Source organism: Lissotriton vulgaris, chromosome 4_1, assembly GCF_964263255.1.
Source record: "Lissotriton vulgaris chromosome 4_1, aLisVul1.2, whole genome shotgun sequence".
Classification (NCBI taxonomy): domain Eukaryota; kingdom Metazoa; phylum Chordata; class Amphibia; order Caudata; family Salamandridae; genus Lissotriton; species Lissotriton vulgaris.
The window spans coordinates 1,482,315,774-1,482,335,436 of record NC_141691.1 but is presented as its reverse complement, the minus strand read 5'-3'; positions in this window follow the sequence as shown (position 1 = coordinate 1,482,335,436).

Below are 19,663 nucleotides of genomic sequence, written 5' to 3'. Positions count from 1 at the left end.
CTCCTCCCACAACACCCAGGAGCAGATGGAAGCCATTGCATTGTTCACCAAACAAACTTACAGGAAGGTAGCCATCTTCCCTGGGAGGCCTGTTTGGGGGAGGGAGGCCTGCACTATTACTCCCACATTGCCCCCAGCAATATGGAGCCCTCCTCCCACACCACCCAAGAGCACATGGAAGCCATTGCATTGTTCACCCAACAAAATTACAGGTATGTAGCCTTCTTCCCTGGGAGGCCTGTTTGGGGAGGGAGGCCTGCTCTACTACACCCAACATGCCCTCTATCCCACACCTGAGAAGGATGGAGCCCTCCTCCCACACCACCCAGGAGCACATGGGAGCCATTAAATTGTTCACCAAAAAAACTTACAGGTAGGTAGCCATCTTCCCTGGGAGGCCTGTTTGGGGGAGGGAGGCCTGTACCACTACTCCCACCATGCCCTCTGTCCCACACCCCAGCAGGATAGAGCCCTCCCCTCCCAGGAGCATTTGGAAGCTATTGCATTGTCCACCCTCACCTTACAGGTAGGTAGCCACCTTGCTTTGGAGACTTGTATGTGGGAGGGAGGCCTGTACCACTACTCCCACCATGCCCCCTGTCCCACTCCCCAGAAAGATGGAGCCCTCCCCCCACACCACCCAGGAGCACATGGAAGACATTGCATTGTTCATCAAACAAACTTACAGGTAGGTAGCCATCTTCCCTGGGAGGCCTGTTTGGGGGAGGGAGGCCTGCACTACTACTCCCACCATGCCCTCTGTCCCACTCCCCAGCAAGATGGAGCCCTCCTCCCACACCACCCAGGAACACGTGGAAGCCATTGCATTGTTCACCAAACAAACTTAGAGGTAGGTAGCCATCTTCACTGGGCTGGCTGTTTGTGGGTGGGAGGCTTGCATCACTACACACAGCACCAATTGCACGCAATGCATCGATACCTGATATGTATGAGCAATTGATGTTCCTCTGCACCATGTAATGACGCACAGTATTGCACTTAATAATAATAGTGAAGATTTCTCAATTGTATAGTGTACAGACAGTGGAATGACATGCAGCTAACAGAATACTTGCACAGTGCCGAACACTGACCATTCCCCATCTAATCCACAGGTGATGAAGAACTCACTGCTGAGGACAACAACGACCAGCAGAGCCAGTCTCCACCCCCGGTACATGGACTCTCGGGTGTTGACTCCCAGGATAGTTTGAACGATGAGCTCCAGGCCGGCCCATCTGGTGTGCCAGGGAGCAACAGGTCCCAGGCCCCAATCCTCCTCCCCACCACCACGTCTGCTGCAACAACAACAGCACAGCAGACCCCTGCAGTCACGGCCTGTGCCTCCACCACTGCCACCTCCACCACCACCACCACCAGTACCACCTGCAGCACCCTCCCTGTCCCAGGGGATGACAAGGCCACACCAACAACTGTGGACGGAAGGGAGAGTGTGCGGGGACCCACAGTGGCGAGGCAACAGGTCCCTGGCAGCAGGGAAGGTGGGAGGGCCAGGGTCACCCCCAGACCTCAGGAGGTTGGCACACCATCCTTGGACCACTTCACCAGAGTCATCGGGGCATATGAACAGGTCCAGGGACAGAGTGGCAGGTCTGACAAGCTATTACGTGAGCTCATCCTGCTGATGAGGTCCATCGACACACGCATTGGACAAATGGTGGACCTCATGGCCCAGCAAGCAGCGTTACTGAGGGACAGGCCTGCATCCCAAACAACACCTCTGCCCCCCTCAGTTGTGCTGCAGGATGACAGTGCACCATCCTCCCCAGCGGCCACAGAGAGGGGTGAGTCCTCAGACACTGCTGGCCATGCAGCAGGCCACCCCCCCACCAAAGCAATCAAGGGGGCGTCCAAAGAAGAGCCTGGGAGTCTCTGGAGGCAAAGCACCAGCCACACGCCAGTCACGGAGCCAGCCCTGATGGCAACCCTCTTCCCCACTGAATTGACTGTTTAGACTGTCCTTCCCCACACTGCATTGTGAATGACACCTGTCTGTTGGACTGGGTCACCACATCAATGTGGTATCTACTCTTGCATATCATTTACCATGACTGTCAACTCACTGCTCCATCACCACCTTCATGTAAATCTGCCTGCACCCCTCACATGTCAACTTTGTAAATAAAATACCTTACACACTTCAATTGTTGCAGATTTGTCTTTAGCGCAATATTTACAGTGTTCAAAATGTCCATGATGCATCCAAAAGTTGTAGAGTATGTAGGCCTGAATAATTTTGAGGCACCTAGGGAGACACAACAGAACAACAGTCACTGGCGTTAGTGTGACATCACAGACATAACACAACACCAAACATCCACATAAGTCTACAGGCAGACAACACAATGTGCAACAAGTGTCAACAAACAGAGTTCTGTATATGTTCACATGTGAAATGTCACTGCCACATTTCCAAACACAGGTGACTCAACATGTGCCTTTCTGTACCATCCGCACATCGCCCTTCACAACAAAAGCAATCACACCAGACAATGTACAAGTCGTACCTCGTCATCCACCTTCAAGTGAAGTAGAGGGTGATGAGCTGTTGACGCATGTCAACTCCTTCCTCCTCTCCACTGTCCTCATCCCTGGACTCAGGGCCCTGAACAGGTGGGGGCCTTGGGTCCTTACCATCATCCAGGAGCAGGGGTATCCCCTTGTGAATGGCCATGTTGTGGAGCATACAGCATGCCACAATGATCTTGCAGACCTTCCCAAGCGAGTATGACATTGCACCTCCAGTCCTGTCAAGGCAGCGGAATCTTGACTTGAGCAGGCCAAAAGTCCTCTCAATGACACGACAAGTCCAGCCATGGGCCTCATTGTACCTGACGTCAGCCGGGGTCCTGGCATTCCGTAGTGGGCTCAACAGCCATGGACGGCTGGGATATGCAGAGTGACCTGTGAATGACAAACACACATTGCAATGTTGCACAAGCAGAGGGCAGCAGGTCACACACACAGCACACCTTATCACTAGGCATACTCAGCCACAATCCAAGCATGTTCAGGAAGCAGATTAGCCATCAGCCTGGGCACAATGCTGTTCCTAAGGATGTAGGAGTCATGGGCTGAGCCAGGGAATCTGGCACACAAGGCACATCACCTGCACATTGATAGAGTGATATTGTTTTCGATTCCTAAAAATGTGCTCAGTCGCCTGTGGTGGCACCAGATCAACATGGGTGCAATCGATGGCACCAACAACATTGTGGATGTTCCCAAGCGGATAGAAGTCTCCCTTCACAACAGCCAATTCTGCTCCCCTGGGGAATTGTATGTATCTATCCTTATAGATCATCATGGCTGCAAGTACATCCCTCAGCACCAGGCTAAACATGGGTTGCGACATCCCTGCAGCGCTGGCCACAGTCTCTTGGAAGGAACCAGTTGCAAAAAAATGGAGGGCTGCCATCACTTTGTACGTTGGTGTGAAAGCAGTTGAGTAGTGGTGACAAGGCTACAGGTGGGGCTCCAACAGATCACAAAGGGTCTTCAGGATGGGTCTGTCGAGGCAGAATTTTCAAATGATCGCAACATCCTCCATGTCCTCCAGCAGTGTCAAGTGACGTAGGAGATTAGGCCTCCTCCTTGTTGAGAAGATCATGGACAAATATCAATGACAACCTTCATGAGATGCCCACAGCACATCCCATCAAGGATGTCACGGAAAAAGAAAGACTGCCATGTGAAATGTGTGACACTCCAGGCTACATGGGTGTACATTTGTGACACCCAGAGGGGACTCCTCTCCATTTACCATGCACAAGTGCCGCAAACATGACATAGGTCAATGTGAATGCACACATACTGAACCCCACATTTCACATGTGCACGCCTTGTAGCGTACCATCCAGCCAATGTGTTTAAAATTAACATGACTGTCTCATATTCATCTGCTGTACCTGTCACACCTCAATGCATCATGTAAACTTGGCACACATCCACAACACAATGATCACAGTAGGCAGCGAACTGTCATTTGTGTGCTTGATCAGATATGAAAGCACAAGTAAGTAACAACACCATACAGTGACACAAGCCTTGCCAAGGTCAGCAATGACACAAAACACATTGATTTGTTACACATTGTTGAATCCATAATTGACATGGCAGGGACCACAGACCAATGTACGTCACACATAGCCGACCATGGCACGCGCGTCAACCTGTGGATTTGATGGATAATGGCATTGTGTGCACAATGATGTGCCCTTAACCATGTCTCCGCTGCGTACTGTAGAAGTGCGGTAGTTCTTGGCATGCAGACATGGATAGATGGTGGTGGGTATGCTCCGCCACCCAAATCGCGGTGGCTACCGCCTGGCCACGGTGGTGTGACACCAGCACCACCCCCTTCACAAGTGTGGTATCCATTGGCATGGAGACATGGGTTGATGGCGGTGGGCTTGTTCCGCCACCCAAATCGCGGTAGCTACCGCCTGGCCACGGCGGTGTGACACCAGCACCACCCCCTTCACAAGTGCGGTAGGACGCAGTTTTGAAAATCGCGGAAGGCGTGCTCCGCCACCGCGGAGACGGTCATTGGATGGGTTTGAAAGATGCACCATTGCAGTAGCGCACCCCAGGCCCCTGCGGTGCATCACCGCCATGGAGCATTGCCTGCAGCCAATGGGATTCAGAAAAGGGGGTGGTGATGGACAGAGTATCTGAATTAAGCAGAACACTCCTACCCAGTCAACATATCAGGGCTAGATCCATCACCGTTGTTTAGCTCACTGCACCATCCCAGCTCAGAACCTGGCTACATGCAAATTAGTCTGTCCCTGGCCCAGTGCATCATGGGAACAGGGCAGACCAAACTACCAAGCCAATTCTTTTACTGGAAAGGAAACAAGCTTCCGGGGACCGGTTTCTGGCATTACAGCCGTCTTCGGCCCGGCTTGCTTGAATCCTGATGGTGCCGTGAGCAAGGGACTCATGTCTGAGCATACCCTTCCACGCTTATGGTGGACAAAACGATTCAGAAAAGGGGGTGGTGATGGACAGAGTATCTGAATTAAGCAGAACACTCCTACCCAGTCAACAGATCAGGGCTAGATCCATCACCAATTTTTAGCTCACTGCACCATCCCAGCTCAGAACCTGGCTACATGCTAATTAGTCTGTCCCTGGCCCAGTGCATCATGGGAACAGGGCAGACCAAACTACCAAGCCAATTCCTTTACTGGAAAGGAAACAAGCTTCCGGGGACTGGTTTCTGGCATTACAGCCGTCTTCGGCCCGGCTTGCTTGAATCCTGATGGTGCAGTGAGCAAGGGACTCATGTCTGAGCATACCCTTCCACGCTTATGGTGGACAAAACGATTCAGAAAAGGGGGTGGTGATGGACAGAGTATCTGAATTAAGCAGAACACTCCTACCCAGTCAACAGATCAGGGCTAGATCCATCACCGTTTTTTAGCTCACTGCACCATCCCAGCTCAGAACCTGGCTACATGCAAATTAGTCTGTCCCTGGCACAATGTATCATGGGAACAGGGCAGACCAAACTACCAAGCCAATTCTTTTACTGGAAAGGAAACAAGCTTCCGGGGACCGGTTTCTGGCATTACAGCCGTCTTCGGCCCGGCTTGCTTGAATCCTGATGGTGCAGTGAGCAAGAGACTCATGTCTGAGCATACCCTTCCACGCTTATGGTGGACAAAACGATTCAGAAAAGGGGGTGGTGATGGACAGAGTATCTGAATTAAGCAGAACACTCCTACCCAGTCAACAGATCAGGGCTAGATCCATCACCGTTTTTTAGCTTAGCTAATGGGAGCGATGATTGTTGTGGCAGGATGCACTTTTAAAAATCGCTGAAGGTGTGCTCCGCCACCACGGGGGTGGTCATTGGATGGTTTTGAAAGATGCACTATTGCGGTACCGCACCCCTGGCCCCTGCGGAGCATCACCGCCATGAAGCATTGTCTACAGTCAATGGGAGCGATGATTGTGGTGGCAGGATGCAGTTTTGAAAATCACAGAAGGCGTGCTCCGCCACTGCGGAGGCGGTCATTGGATGGGTTTGAAAAAGACAGACCAGGACAACCAATTGTTGCAGCTTGGCACCTAAGAAACCATGACGGGGGCTATAAATCTATGGGAGTGAGCCTCACATTTCCACAGCATGCTGCCTGGGACCCTCTCCTGCTGCTGCCTCCAGAGCGTGCTGCCTTGGACCCTCTCCTGCTGCTGCCTCTAGAGCGTGCTGCCTGGGACCCTCTCCTGCTGCTGCCTCCAGAGCGTGCTGCCTTGGACCCTCTCCTGCTGCTGCCTCCAGACCGTGCTGCCTGGGACCATCTCCTGCTGCTGCCTCCAGTGCCTGTTGGCTGGGACCCCTCACCACCCACTTCCACCACAGGTGTTCAATGTCCACAGGGATGGCAAGGACAGAGAAGATCCATGCCAGTCCATTCACAAGCGAGGAGCTGGAGGTCCTTGTGGACAAGGTGTTGGCGCAGTACCCTAGGCTGTATGGGGCACCCAATGTTGTGGTAAGTCATCGTAAAGGCAGGAGTATGGCAGGGGGGGTCACAGATGTAGTTTTACTGCTGCAGTATATGCCTGAGGGTGTGGGGTTGTGGCATACACCGACAAACATTCTGTCTCCAGGGCGAGGGAGTTTGTGTGTCCCAAAGTCACGGTTTACCCTGCCTGCAGTTGTATGTCTGAGTGGAGTGTGTTACATTGTTAGCCATACAGAGCCACATTATGTTGGACATGCAGGTGCCAGGACAGTAATTGCTTGGGTGATCGTCTCTTTGTGACCCTGTTGTCCGACTCAGCATGAATCCAGAGACCCACCAACCAAGACAAGATGACATCACTGTACTTACTGTGTCCTTACTCTTGTTCATTCACACTGAAAAAAAGATATGCACCATTGCAGCCCTGTATAATTGTACACAACCACACTTGTGTAGATGGCTATTTTGTTGGTGAGTCCATGTACCCAGATGCCACACACATTACATACACATATGTTCACAGGCCATGCTCATTAAATGCTGCACAGTCATGCACACAGTGATTCTACACACAGACACAGGTAGATATGTGACGTATGTAGTGGCCAGACGTGCATAGGACTGGAGATGTGTGCAAGCCACTGAGGGGGTTCAGTGCAGTCATCCTGCATGTGTGTGAGATTATCAGGGACCCTGTACGCCCTCATAAATGCCTGCAATCACATCTGTTTGGACCATGCAGAGTGCCCATGTGAGGTGTACCCCAGTTTGGGATGGTAGGAGATTAAAATTGGTAATGAGTCTGTGTCTTGCTACTGTACTGATAGATGTTGGTCCATGACACTGTCTCACTGATCATTTCCCCTTCTCTTCTCCCATGCCTGCAGCTCAAGGTACACCAGCTTAAGGCCGTGTGGAGGGCCATTACAGCAAAGGTGCGAGCCCTGGGGGTATCCAAGTAGCGACGCACCCACTGCCACAAAAGGTGGGACGACATCAGCCGGCTGGCTAAGAACATGGCAGAGATGACATTGGGGCTGCTTCCATGCACTGGGCATTTGGCACGGCGTAATATGACACCACTGATGGGCCGCATATTGGCAGTGACTCATCTTGAGCTGGATGCCCATCTGAAGGAGCACCGGCAGCAAGGCCGGGGTGAGTATTTGGGGAGGGTGACTTTGCATGGGAGCGGATGCATGTGTACAGGGCCTGTGGCAGTGGTGGCACATGTGATGTTCGTGAGGTGGTGCTGTGCTGTGTCATGTGAGTGGCTGCTGTGATGGGTGCCAGTGTCATGCATTGTCCCAAACTGCCCTTACAAGGGTGAGCCTCCCTGCTGTGCTTTCCCATTGCCAGATGTGTTAGCATCTACATGGTCATTCATCATTGGTTTGGTGTGGGGAATCTATTATAGGGTGAACAGCAGTGTCCACTATCTGACTGTGACTGCATGTATGCCTACTTTGCATGCACCATGATCGGTGAGGCACACACATCAGACAAGAATGTGCCCCAGAGTACCACATGGTCTTTGTTATGGCATACTTAGCCAATGTGGACTGTTTTGTCCTAATAGGTGTGTGTGTGTTGTCCCCTCCTGTTCCCTCAAGGTCTGTCAGTGGTAATAGGTGGTGTCCCCACATCATGTCCTTAGGTGTGTGCAGAGCAAGTTGTGTGTATGGTACACTTCATACACGGGCATGGTGTTGTGCTGTGTGGCATCAACATGGCAGATATTCAGGGTTACAGGCACTGTTGTGGTCTATGTAGTGTGTAGTTGTAATGTAATTGCAGGGTGTGGTGGTCACCATGTAGATTTGAGCCTCTCCTGGACTGCATTGATTGTTTTGCTTTGTCCTGCTTATGACACTAACACAACCCTGCATCTCTCACTCATGCAGAATCAACAGTGGACAAGGAGGAACAGGAGCCGGAAACCAGTGGCGGCGAGGGTAGCACTACAGCTGCACCGGAGGCCAGTGACACAGAGCGCACCAGCGCGTCTGAGGGGGACCGTAGTATGCAGGAGGAATCCCTGTCTGAGACATAGTACAACATCATCTGATGCCAGCGGGGGTGCACCCATGTTGGAAGGCACAGGGAATGGGGACTCTGCATTATCTACTACCACACAGCGGCCAGTGCCCTCCCTCCCATCCACTTCCTCTGGTGCTGCCCGTGTCCATTTCACGTAAGAGAGGACGAGTTACATTCACACCTGGCACCGCTGAGCCTGCACCTGTCCTCCCTGCTGCCCTCAGTGCTGAATCTGTAGAGCTCCTGCGCCAGCTTTGTGTGGGCCAGACAGCCCTGCTCAATGTCTTCAGTGACCATGACAAAAAATTAGGCCAGGTGGTTGCCTACATGGAGGGCATACACTCTGATGTTTCCCTTCAACAGGCACATGCTCCCATTCCTACTCCAGTGCCTTTGTCTGCCCCCCAGTCAGTGGCCAAATCAGATGATAGTGACAATGGTTCCCAGTCACGATACAGCACAAGAAGCACCCAACAGAAGCTGGCCCTGTAGCTCTGCTGTGTTGTACTCTCACCTGTGCAGCTTCTCATGTACCTGCTGTGCCACCTGCCCTGGACACTGGCCCTGTTGCTCTGCTCTGTTGTACTCTCACCTGTGCCATGGACACTAGCCCTGTTGCTCTGCTGTGTCAGACTCTCCCCTGTGCAGCCTCTCATGTACCTGCTGTGCCACCTGCCCTGGACACTGGCCCTGTTGCTCGGCTGTGTTGTACTCTCACCTGTGCCATGGACACTGGCCCTGTTGCTCTGCTGTGTCGGACTCTCACCTGTGCAGCTTCTCATGTACCTGCTGTGCCACCTGCCCTGGACACTGGCCCTGTTGCTCTGCTCTGTTGTACTCTCACCTGTGCCATGGACACTGGCCCTGTTGCTCTGCTGTGTCAGACTCTCACCTGTGCAGCCTCTCATGTACCTGCTGTGCCACCTGCCCTGGACACTGGCCCTGTTGCTCAGCTGTGTTGTACTCTCACCTGTGCCATGGACACTGGCCCTATTGCTCTTCTGTGTTGGACTCTCACCTGTGCAGCCTCTCATGTACCTGCTGTGCCACCTGCCCTGCACACTGGCCTTCCAGTATGGAGTTTGTCTGTGCAGATTATCTTGCATATGATCAGCATTTTGTGCCTGGCTCTTGTCTATGGTTGATCTACTGTCACATCTGTGCAATATGTGAATAAAGACAGTTACTCCTGTTGTCTGTTTTGTCAGTGTCCTTGCTGATTAAAGTTATTTTGGTGTGTGCATTTGGTTGCCTGTGCCCCATGCTCTTTGTGTCACTTCAACATTGCCAAGATCTTTGCCCAGTTCAAATTTTTATACAAGGGTGACAGGGTCTTCAGGCCATTCAGACACTGAAACTAGTGTTATCTGTGATGGCTCTTTTACCTGTCATGCAGTTCTCTTTTTAGTGGTTTTCTATTGTTGGGTACATTGTTCAGATGTCAGGTTGGGGTACACTACCAGCACAGGGTTTGATGCTGTGCACAGGTTTGCTTGCAGGCTGGGCACTGTCATGATGTATGTGTCTTATTCCTGTATGTGTGCCCAGCTGTGTATGTGTATGGTCATCCTGTGTTGGCCCTTAGTCCTGGTCCAACGGCCTACATGAGAAGTGTGCTCTTGGGTAGTCAAGAGGTGTGCAGTATAAAGGGTGTGACTTTGCAGTGGGTGTCGATGTGTGTGTGCCCCTTGATTGTGAAAGACACACATGTGTCACCCAGGAGTTATGTGCTGTTGTTTGGATTGTTGTGCCCTGTGGATATGGTTGTATCAAAAAAGGACTAGCTGGGATGGGGTTGGTATGATATTATATTATAATCATAATAGTGACTCAGTATTGTTTTGTCAGAAGGAGATGGCACCTGTTGGGTGTCTTTAGAAAGCCCTCACCCACCAACCTAGTTGGTGACATGCTTCATCATCGGGCCCACCCAGTGACACCTAGCGTGTCCCGGGTGTGCTACGACGCCTGACTACAGCGGAGCAGGTATGTCACTGTGTGTGCGGTGAAGGGTGTTAAGTGTTATTAAATGGGCCTCCGCCAGCGGTTAAAAATAAGGCAGTGGGATGTTAGAGGCGGGTTACGACCTCCTACGTCCTTTGATGTGTCAACATGTTTCAGCCAGTGCCTTATCTGTAATCTTTACAACAAGGGGTGGTGAGGGACAGAGTCCCTTTCTCACTGCACCATCAGGATTCAAGCAAGCCGGGCCGAAGACGGCTGAAATGCCAGAAACCGGTCCCCGGTAGCTTGTCTCCTTTCTGGTAAAGAATTGGCTTGGTAGTTTAGTCTGCCCTGTTCCCATGATGCACTGGGCCAGGGACAGACTGATTTGCATATAGCCAGGTTCTGAGCTGGGATGGTGCAGTGAGATAAATAACGGTGATGGATCAAGCCCTGATCTTTGGACTGGGTAAGAGTGGTCTGCTTAATTCAGACACTCTGTTCATCACCACCCCCTTTTCTGAATCGTTTTTGGCCACTATAGGTGTGGCAGGGTATACTCAGACATGAGTCCCTTTCTCACTGCACCATCAGGATTCAAGCAAGCCGGGCCGAAGACGGCTGAAATGCCAGAAACCGGTCCCCGGTAGCTTGTCTCCTTTCTGGTAAAGAATTGGCTTGGTAGTTTAGTCTGCCCTGTTCCCATGATGCACTGGGCCAGGGACAGACTGATTTGCATATAGCCAGGTTCTGAGCTGGGATGGTGCAGTGAGATAAATAACGGTGATGGATCAAGCCCTGATCTTTGGACTGGGTAAGAGTGGTCTGCTTAATTCAGACACTCTGTTCATCACCACCCCCTTTTCTGAATCGTTATCTGTAATCTGGCTTTCTTCAGGACTGATAAAAAGTGTGTGTAGTTAAAATAGGGGTTGTGTAGTGCAGGCTATGTGTCTACACGCCCTAAAGTGTATCTAACTGTGAGAGGGGGGATTCCCTTCTCAAGATCACCTGTACAAATAACATAAAGGGACATAGACAAAACATACATGGGAGAAAAGAGTCACTAGGAGAAATTTGTCATAGGTACTGGCAGCCGGCTAAAATAGCGATGGGGTGCAGGCTATTCACGGCTCAAGTGTAATGGTACTGGTGGTACCATTATGGTGAGAGATCGCACTAGAACTTCGGTGGTGAAGTGGTTAAAACAACGGAAATGTTAAACATTGGTGAAGAAAGTGAAAAAATTAGGCGTAAGGGCTATGGCTTACGCTAGTTTTAGGTAGGTCTGGCTTCAAGGTTATTGAAGTGGCATGGGGTTGACCCTATATAGGAAACAAAGGTGGGACCACTGGGGTTAGGAAACCTGTAGGGAGAAAGGTAGCGCTTACCCAGCGTAGAGGTGGTAGATCAGCATACTCACAGGATTTCTGGTCAGAGCCGGTATGGGACCTGTTGTGCCTCCTTCGCAGAACCGGTAAATGATGGCTTGATCTGCTGGTTTATATACTGGTGCTGATAGGCTAAGTGAGGGCACCTGGGGGTGGAGGTAATGGTAGAAAGACTCGAATTTCGAGTCATAGTCGCGTTGCACGGACGCTGATAGGCTAAATGGGGCCACCTGGAGGGGGAAAGACTCGAGTTTCGAGTCATAATCGCGCTGCAGGTGTGCCGGTTGCTTAGCGCTGTTGCGCGTCGTTGTGGCTCATTTTTGCGCATGCGCGCGAGTCAGTGGCTTGTCTTCGCGCATGCGCAAAACGGTAATCCGAAAGGGCGCATGCGCGGTAAAGCAGTGTTGCCGCGCATGCGTCTGAGTTGTTCTGGGCGCCCTAGTGTTACCGATGCTGTTGGCGCTGGGAAATCATCGGGATGAGTGGCATTCTTTGGGTTATTTCAGAGAGGTGCCAATAAATAAAGAATTACAGAGAGTTACAGATAAATGTGCAAAATAATAAAATAATAAAGCACAAAATAATAAATTGCTTGTCACGAAGGCTGGTAGTAAATGGGAGTGTCATGGTGGTGACAAGCAACAAGACCCAGTATTCAGGGGAAAATGCGACCCAAATGTGCTGAGGGGTTCTGGAGGTTACTCAATGAGTGGGTAATTACGTGGTGGACAGAGAGTTCCAGGGGATGGCATCGTTCAGGCCATTAGTGGATGTAGAAAGGCGGTATATCCATCTTTGTTCTTTATTGAGCAGTTTTTTATCATTATTGATGGGGCTTTCGGGGATTTGCTCAATGACTGTCCAGGAGAAGTCATTGGGTGTGTGGCATTGGGTGATGAAATGGTTTGTCAGTTTACTGATATTCTTTTTACATCGCAGCGTACTGCGATGCTCGGTGATCCTGGTTCTGACTTTACGTGTGGTCATGCCCACATATCTGAGGCCACATGTGCACGTGATTAAGTAAATCACATTACGGGAGTTACAGTTAGTGTGGCTCCTTTGGGACCAGATTTTGTTAGGTTCCAGGTCTAAAGTTTTAGTGTGGGATGTGAGATGGCATACACTGCAGTCATTGCAGGGGTAATGTCCTGTGACTCTGGGCATGCCCCAGGCATTGAGTATGGTGTTCTCCGCCGGTTTTGGGGGTGGTTTTGGGCGGGTGCTGACTAGTTGGTCTCGCAGGTTATGGCACCTCTTGTAAGCGAACCTTGGTAGCTCCCAGTTTCTCTGTCCAGAGTTAATGATTTTCCAGTGCTTCTTGATAATCTTCGCCACCTCATTGGAGGCAGTATTGTAAGTGGTGACACAGGTTGTAGGTTGTTCCTCATCTTCTTTGATGATGTCCTCCAGTAGTGCTTCCCGGTTTTGGTTTCTGGCCCTTTTCTGGGTCTTCTTAATGATGGCCTTAGGGTAACCGCGGTTTTCTAGTTTTGTAGCTAGATCCGTAGATTGTGATTTGTAATCATTCACATTTGTGCAGTTTCTTCTGATCCGAAGGAACTGACCAAACGGTAGGTTTTCTTTGAGCGGCCGGGGGTGGAAGCTGGTGAAATGGAGTAATGAGTTCCTCGCTGTGGGTTTATAGTAGGTGGTGGTCACCAGTGTTCCATTCATGGCAGTTATTTGTAGGTCAAGAAAAGGGAGTTGATAGTTGCTGGCTGTACTTGTGAAGTTTAGATATGGATCTCTGCTGTTGAGCCAGTTCAAGAAGTTGTCCAAGTCATGCTGTGAGCCTTGCCAGATGACCAGTATATCATCGATATACCTGTGCCATTTCAGGATATGATGTTTGAATGGGTTGGTTTCCACTGCGATGTTGGTGCTTTCGAAGTGGTGTACATAAAGTCCAGCCACGCTCGGCGCGAAAACACTGCCCATTGAGGTTCCATTCGTCTGCAGGTAGAAGGTGCCGTCGTACTGGAAATAATTTTCTTTCAGGGCGAGGGCTGCACATGCCAGTACAAAGCTCCTCGGAGTGTGGTAAGGCCAGGGTGAGGCTACCAGGATGTCATGTAGTACCTGCAGGGTAGCATCTTGTGGAAGACTGGTGTACAGGCTTTCCACGTCAAGCCCTACCAGTAATTGTGTGTCAGGGTTGAAGGTGATGTTATTGATTACCTGTAACAGGTGTTTGGTATCTTTAATGTAGGAGGGGGTCTTTTGTACCAGGGGATTCAAGAAGAAGTCACAATATCTAGAGAGTGGCTCTAGTACAGAGTTAATGCCCGACACAATTGGTCTTCCTGGGGGTGGGATGACCCCTTTGTGTACTTTGGGTACTGTATAGAAGTACGGTATTCTGGTGTGTACTGGGCAAAGGTATTCGGCCTCCTGTTTGGAGATGTGTTCCTCGTCTGCTGCCCTTTTGACAAGGGTATGCACAGTTGTTCGTAGCCGATCTGTTGGATCATGTTCTAGTCTGCGGTAATTCCTGCTGTCGCTGAGTAGTCTGCGGCATTCTGTTTCGTAGTCAGTTTTATCAAGGAGTACAATGCCACCCCCTTTGTCCGCTGGTTTTATTATTAGCGTGGGATTGTTTTGGAGGCGTTGTATAGTCTGTCTGTCCTCCCATGACAGATTGTTGAAGTGTGTGGTTGGGTTGAGATTCTCAATGTCATGATATACTGCCTGTTCGAATGTGGTGATCTCAGGCGGGATGGTGGAGGGAGGTGGGACGAAGGTGGATTTGACTCTAAACCCTGTGATGTTAGGGTTGTCATCAGGTTGTGTGGGATCGGGGGTTGTTTTCTCAAAGAAGGATTTCAATTTCAGTTTCCTGAAGAATTGTGCTAATTCAGCATGCAGCTTGAATTTGTCAAGTCTGGTTGTTGGCACGAATGACAATCCCTTCTCCAGGACTGCCTCTTCCTTGATGGACAGTGGGGTACTGGATAGATTGAACACCAGTGACGGTTGGACAGTGGGGTTCGCTATTTGCTCGTTCCTGGTGTTGCTTCTTTCGTCTTCTGGCGTGTGTTGGAGCTCACTGGGTTTCCTTCTTCTGCCCAATGTACCTGTGTGTTGTTGTGCTGGGTTGTTCTTCGGCGGCCTCGTGTTCTGTGGCCCCGTCCTAAAAAAGGAAAATTTGGGCCCTGGTTGCCTGCAAACAGAGGCATTGGTCCGGTGGGGTACATGTTGGGGATGCCAAAATAGGGGTTCTGCATGTGGCTTAAGTTTGGTGGGAAACCATAGAATTGGTTTGGTTGTCCTCCTTGCCAGTGGTTAGGCCATCGTTGTCCTCTGCGTCCTCTTCCTCCCCGTTTCTGTGATCCACTGCTAGAGTCACTAGAGACGGAGCTGTCATCACCTGAGGAGTTGGGTATATTAGTCTCTTTGGTAGGCGGGGTGTAGTTCTCCTCTGAGTATGGGTATACTTTGGCATAGGAGAATTTTTTGAGATCTTTCTCAAATTTTTTTTAAATTTGGCCTGGGTCAGGTAGTCCTTGTACTCATTGATCTCCCTGTTCTGGTCATCTAGTTTTTTCTTAAATGATGTGATAGTAGCTTTAAAGTGTCTCTCTGTTTCTTCGATTTCAATGGATAGTGTGTCTGACAGGCGTTTGGCTGTCTTGAGAATGAGAATCATCCAGTCCCTGGTGCAGTGCCAGGCGATCTGGGCCCAGTCCTTCCTGAACGTTGGGTCATCAAGGAAAATCCTGGGTGCGTTGGATACTAGGAGCCCTCTTGGAGCCGAATTGGTTCTTAGATATTGGGCCAGGATTGTCCCATGGAGGATAGTGCGTATCCTGTTGCGCTTTTTCTCTGTTAGGGTCTCCCAATCAGTGGTCTGTGCGATGGTGCTAGAGATGTTAAAATCTGTTTGGAATGACGGGTCAGATAGTATATCTGCCAAGTCACTTTCAGAAAAGGTCAAGCCATGGTTTTCGTCCATGGTCAGGTATACTCTCACAGCTGCGCGCTGTCAATAAGTGCGTGTATCAAGAGGGAGAGAGAGGACCAGATAGCTAGTCCAGATCCCCGGTTTATATGTACAGTTAATCAAAAAAGGACTAGCTGGGATGGGGTTGGTATGATATTATATTATAATCATAATAGTGACTCAGTATTGTTTTGTCAGAAGGAGATGGCACCTGTTGGGTGTCTTTAGAAAGCCCTCACCCACCAACCTAGTTGGTGGCATGCTTCATCATCGGGCCCACCCAGTGACACCTAGCGTGTCCCGGGTGTGCTACGACGCCTGACTACAGCGGAGCAGGTATGTCACTGTGTGTGCGGTGAAGGGTGTTAAGTAAGTGAGTTTAAAACGGCTTGGCGGGGGTCCCACTACCCAAAGGATAAGAACACTTTATTAAATGGGCCTCAGCCAGCGGTTAAAAATAAGGCAGTGGGACGTTAGAGGCGGGTTACGACCTCCTACGTCCTTTGATGTGTCAACATGTTTCAGCCAATGCCTTATCTGCAATCTGGCTTTCTTCAGGACTGATAAAAAGTGTGTGTAGTTAAAATAGGGGTTGTGTAGTGCAGGCTATGTGTCTACACGCCCTAAAGTGTATCTAACTGTGAGAGGGGGGATTCCCTTCTCAAGATCACCTGTACAAATAACATAAAGGGACATAGATAAAACATACATGGGAGAAAAGAGTCACTAGGAGAAATTTGTCATAGGTACTGGCAGCCGGCTAAAATAGCGATGGGGTGCAGGCTATTCACGGCTCAAGTGTAATGGTACTGGTGGTACCATTATGGTGAGAGATCGCACTAGAACTTCGGTGGTGAAGTGGTTAAAACAACGGAAATGTTAAACATTGGTGAAGAAAGTGAAAAAATTAGGCGTAAGGGCTATGGCTTACGCTAGTTTTAGGTAGGTCTGGCTTCAAGGTTATTGAAGTGGCATGGGGTTGACCCTATATAGGAAACAAAGGTGGGACCACTGGTGTTAGGAAACCTGTAGGGAGAAAGGTAGCGCTTACCCAGCGTAGATGTGCTAGATCAGCATTGATCTACATTCTGTCCATCAAATTGTTTTTTGTAATTTTCTCCCTGAGTGTACTGGGGTAGCTCAGACGTGGGTCCCAGAGCCTCCACACCACTGGAGTCAAGCTAGCCGGGCTGATGAGAGGTGTTACCTCGAAACCGGTCCGGTCCTCGGATGCTTGATTCCGGTCTGGGAAAGATATGGCTGTTGTAGTTCGGACTGGACTGTTTTCATGGGGCACAGGGTCAGAGCTGATTTGCATAAAGCCATTATCTGACCCAGGGTGGTGTGGAGTGCAAAAAACGGTGGATTTAGGCCCAGATCCTTGTACTGGGGTGAATGTAAGACATTGATCTACATTCTGTCCATCAAATTGTTTTTTGTAATTTTCTCCCTGAGTGTACTGGGGTAGCTCAGACGTGGGTCCCAGAGCCTCCACACCACTGGAGTCAAGCTAGCCGGGCTGATGAGAGGTGTTACCTCGAAACCGGTCCGGTCCTCGGATGCTTGATTCCGGTCTGGGAAAGATATGGCTGTTGTAGTTCGGACTGGACTGTTCCCATGGGGCACAGGGTCAGAGCTGATTTGCATAAAGCCATTATCTGACCCAGGGTGGTGTGGAGTGCAAAAAACGGTGGATTTAGGCCCAGATCCTTGTACTGGGGTGAATGTAAGACATTGATCTACATTCTGTCCATCAAATTGTTTTTTGTAATTTTCTCCCTGAGTGTACTGGGGTAGCTCAGACGTGGGTCCCAGAGCCTCCACACCACTGGAGTCAAGCTAGCCGGGCTGATGAGAGGTGTTACCTCGAAACCGGTCCGGTCCTCGGATGCTTGATTCCGGTCTGGGAAAGATATGGCTGTTGTAGTTCGGACTGGACTGTTCCCATGGGGCACAGGGTCAGAGCTGATTTGCATAAAGCCATTATCTGACCCAGGGTGGTGTGGAGTGCAAAAAACGGTGGATTTAGGCCCAGATCCTTGTACTGGGGTGAATGTAAGACATTGATCTACATTCTGTCCATCAAATTGTTTTTTGTAATTTTCTCCCTAAGATTACACATAAGGCACTGGCTGAAACATGTTGACACATCAAAGGACGTAGGAGGTCGTAACCCGCCTCTAACGTCCCACTGCCTTATTTTTAACCGCTGGCGGAGGCCCATTTAATAAAGTGTTCTTACCCTTTGGGTAGTGGGACCCCCGCCAAGCCGTTTTAAACTCACTTACTTAACACCCTTCACCGTACACACAGTGACATACCTGCTCCGCTGTAGTCAGGCGTCGTAGCACACCCGGGACATGCTAGGTGTCACTGGGTGGGCCCGATGATGAAGCATGCCACCAACTAGGTTGGTGGGTGAGGGCTTTCTAAAGACACCCAACAGGTGCCATCTCCTTCTGACAAAACAATACTGTGTCACTATTATGATTATAATATAATATCATACCAACCCCATCCCAGCTAGTCCTTTTTTGATTAACTGTACATATAAACCGGGGATCTGGACTAGCTATCTGGTCCTCTCTCTCCCTCTTGATACACGCAGATATGGTTGTATCGACATGTGTGAGTTGTCTGTTGTGCACTGTGCAGTGTGTTGGTGTATCCGTGCTGTTCTGTGTGACTCCTCCTTGCTGTTTTGGTCACTTATGAGTGTACAAAGTGTGTGACTTGCACATCAGTGTTGTGTTTGTTTGATCATCAATGTGTCTTGAGTGTGTTTGTCTGGACTGTGTGGGCCTGCTGCTCCACACTGCCATTGTAGTTGTGTTTCTCATGCATTGCATTCACATGGTGCCTTTTCTCCTCCTGTATGCCATGGTGTGTGTGGTGTGATGCCATCACCGATGTGTGCCGCTTAAGGCTTCCCATTGTCAGTCTGCACTCCCACTTTTTGTGTATCGTACACCCCTTCCATGTCTACTACTGACAAGCAAGTGAGTTCACTTTGATGTCAGCTGTCCACTTGGTTTACACGTGTGTGTGCCTCCCCATCACTTCATTTGTGACACTGTGCTTTGTGGTGCAGTTCTTGGGCCAGGGCAAATGTTCAACTCTGGACATTGCCCTAATGGTTTATGTGTGGTATTCTTGTGCTATTAATTAGTGAGGATTGCTCATGTGCACTTCATCTGTGTGTGCTGCCCAGTGCTCTGGTCAAGATGGTTCTGCTCTTGTGTCCCGGAGTGGTGCATCTGTTGTTGTTGTGTTGGGTGTGTGTGTGTGTGTTGGCTGTGGTATTGCTTCACTTCCTGGGTGTGCTGTTGTGTTTGTGCTGTGCTGATTAGTGTTGTGTGTGTTGAGTTTTGTCAGTCATGTCAGTGTGTGACTGTTCTGCTTGGTGTGCACACACTGCTTTTTGTGCATACAGTGCTGTGTGTATGTGGCCTTGGCATTGTCTGATGTGCATCCCCTGATGTCCTGTGGTGTTTGTTCATTTTTGATTTGATGTGCATCTGTGGTTGGTTTCATGTGGCAGTGTAGTTCTGTGCTGGTGCTCTTCTTGTGTGATATGTGGTATGTTGTGTGTGTTTGGTTCTTGTGTGATGAGGTTGTGCACTCCTGTTGTGTTTGTGCTCCCATTGCCTTTCCACAGTTTGGCTGACAGGATATATCTGTTTCTGATGTGGTTCTGTGTGTGTTCCTGTAGTGTTTGTGTGTGGTTTTTGTTCAGACATTCCTGTGTGTGTGTTCTGTTTATGGCTATACCCAGGGTGTTTGTTTGTTTGTGTGTGTATGTGCTGTCAAGTATTGGCAGCCTTCAGTGTGTGAGGCACTGGTGTTGT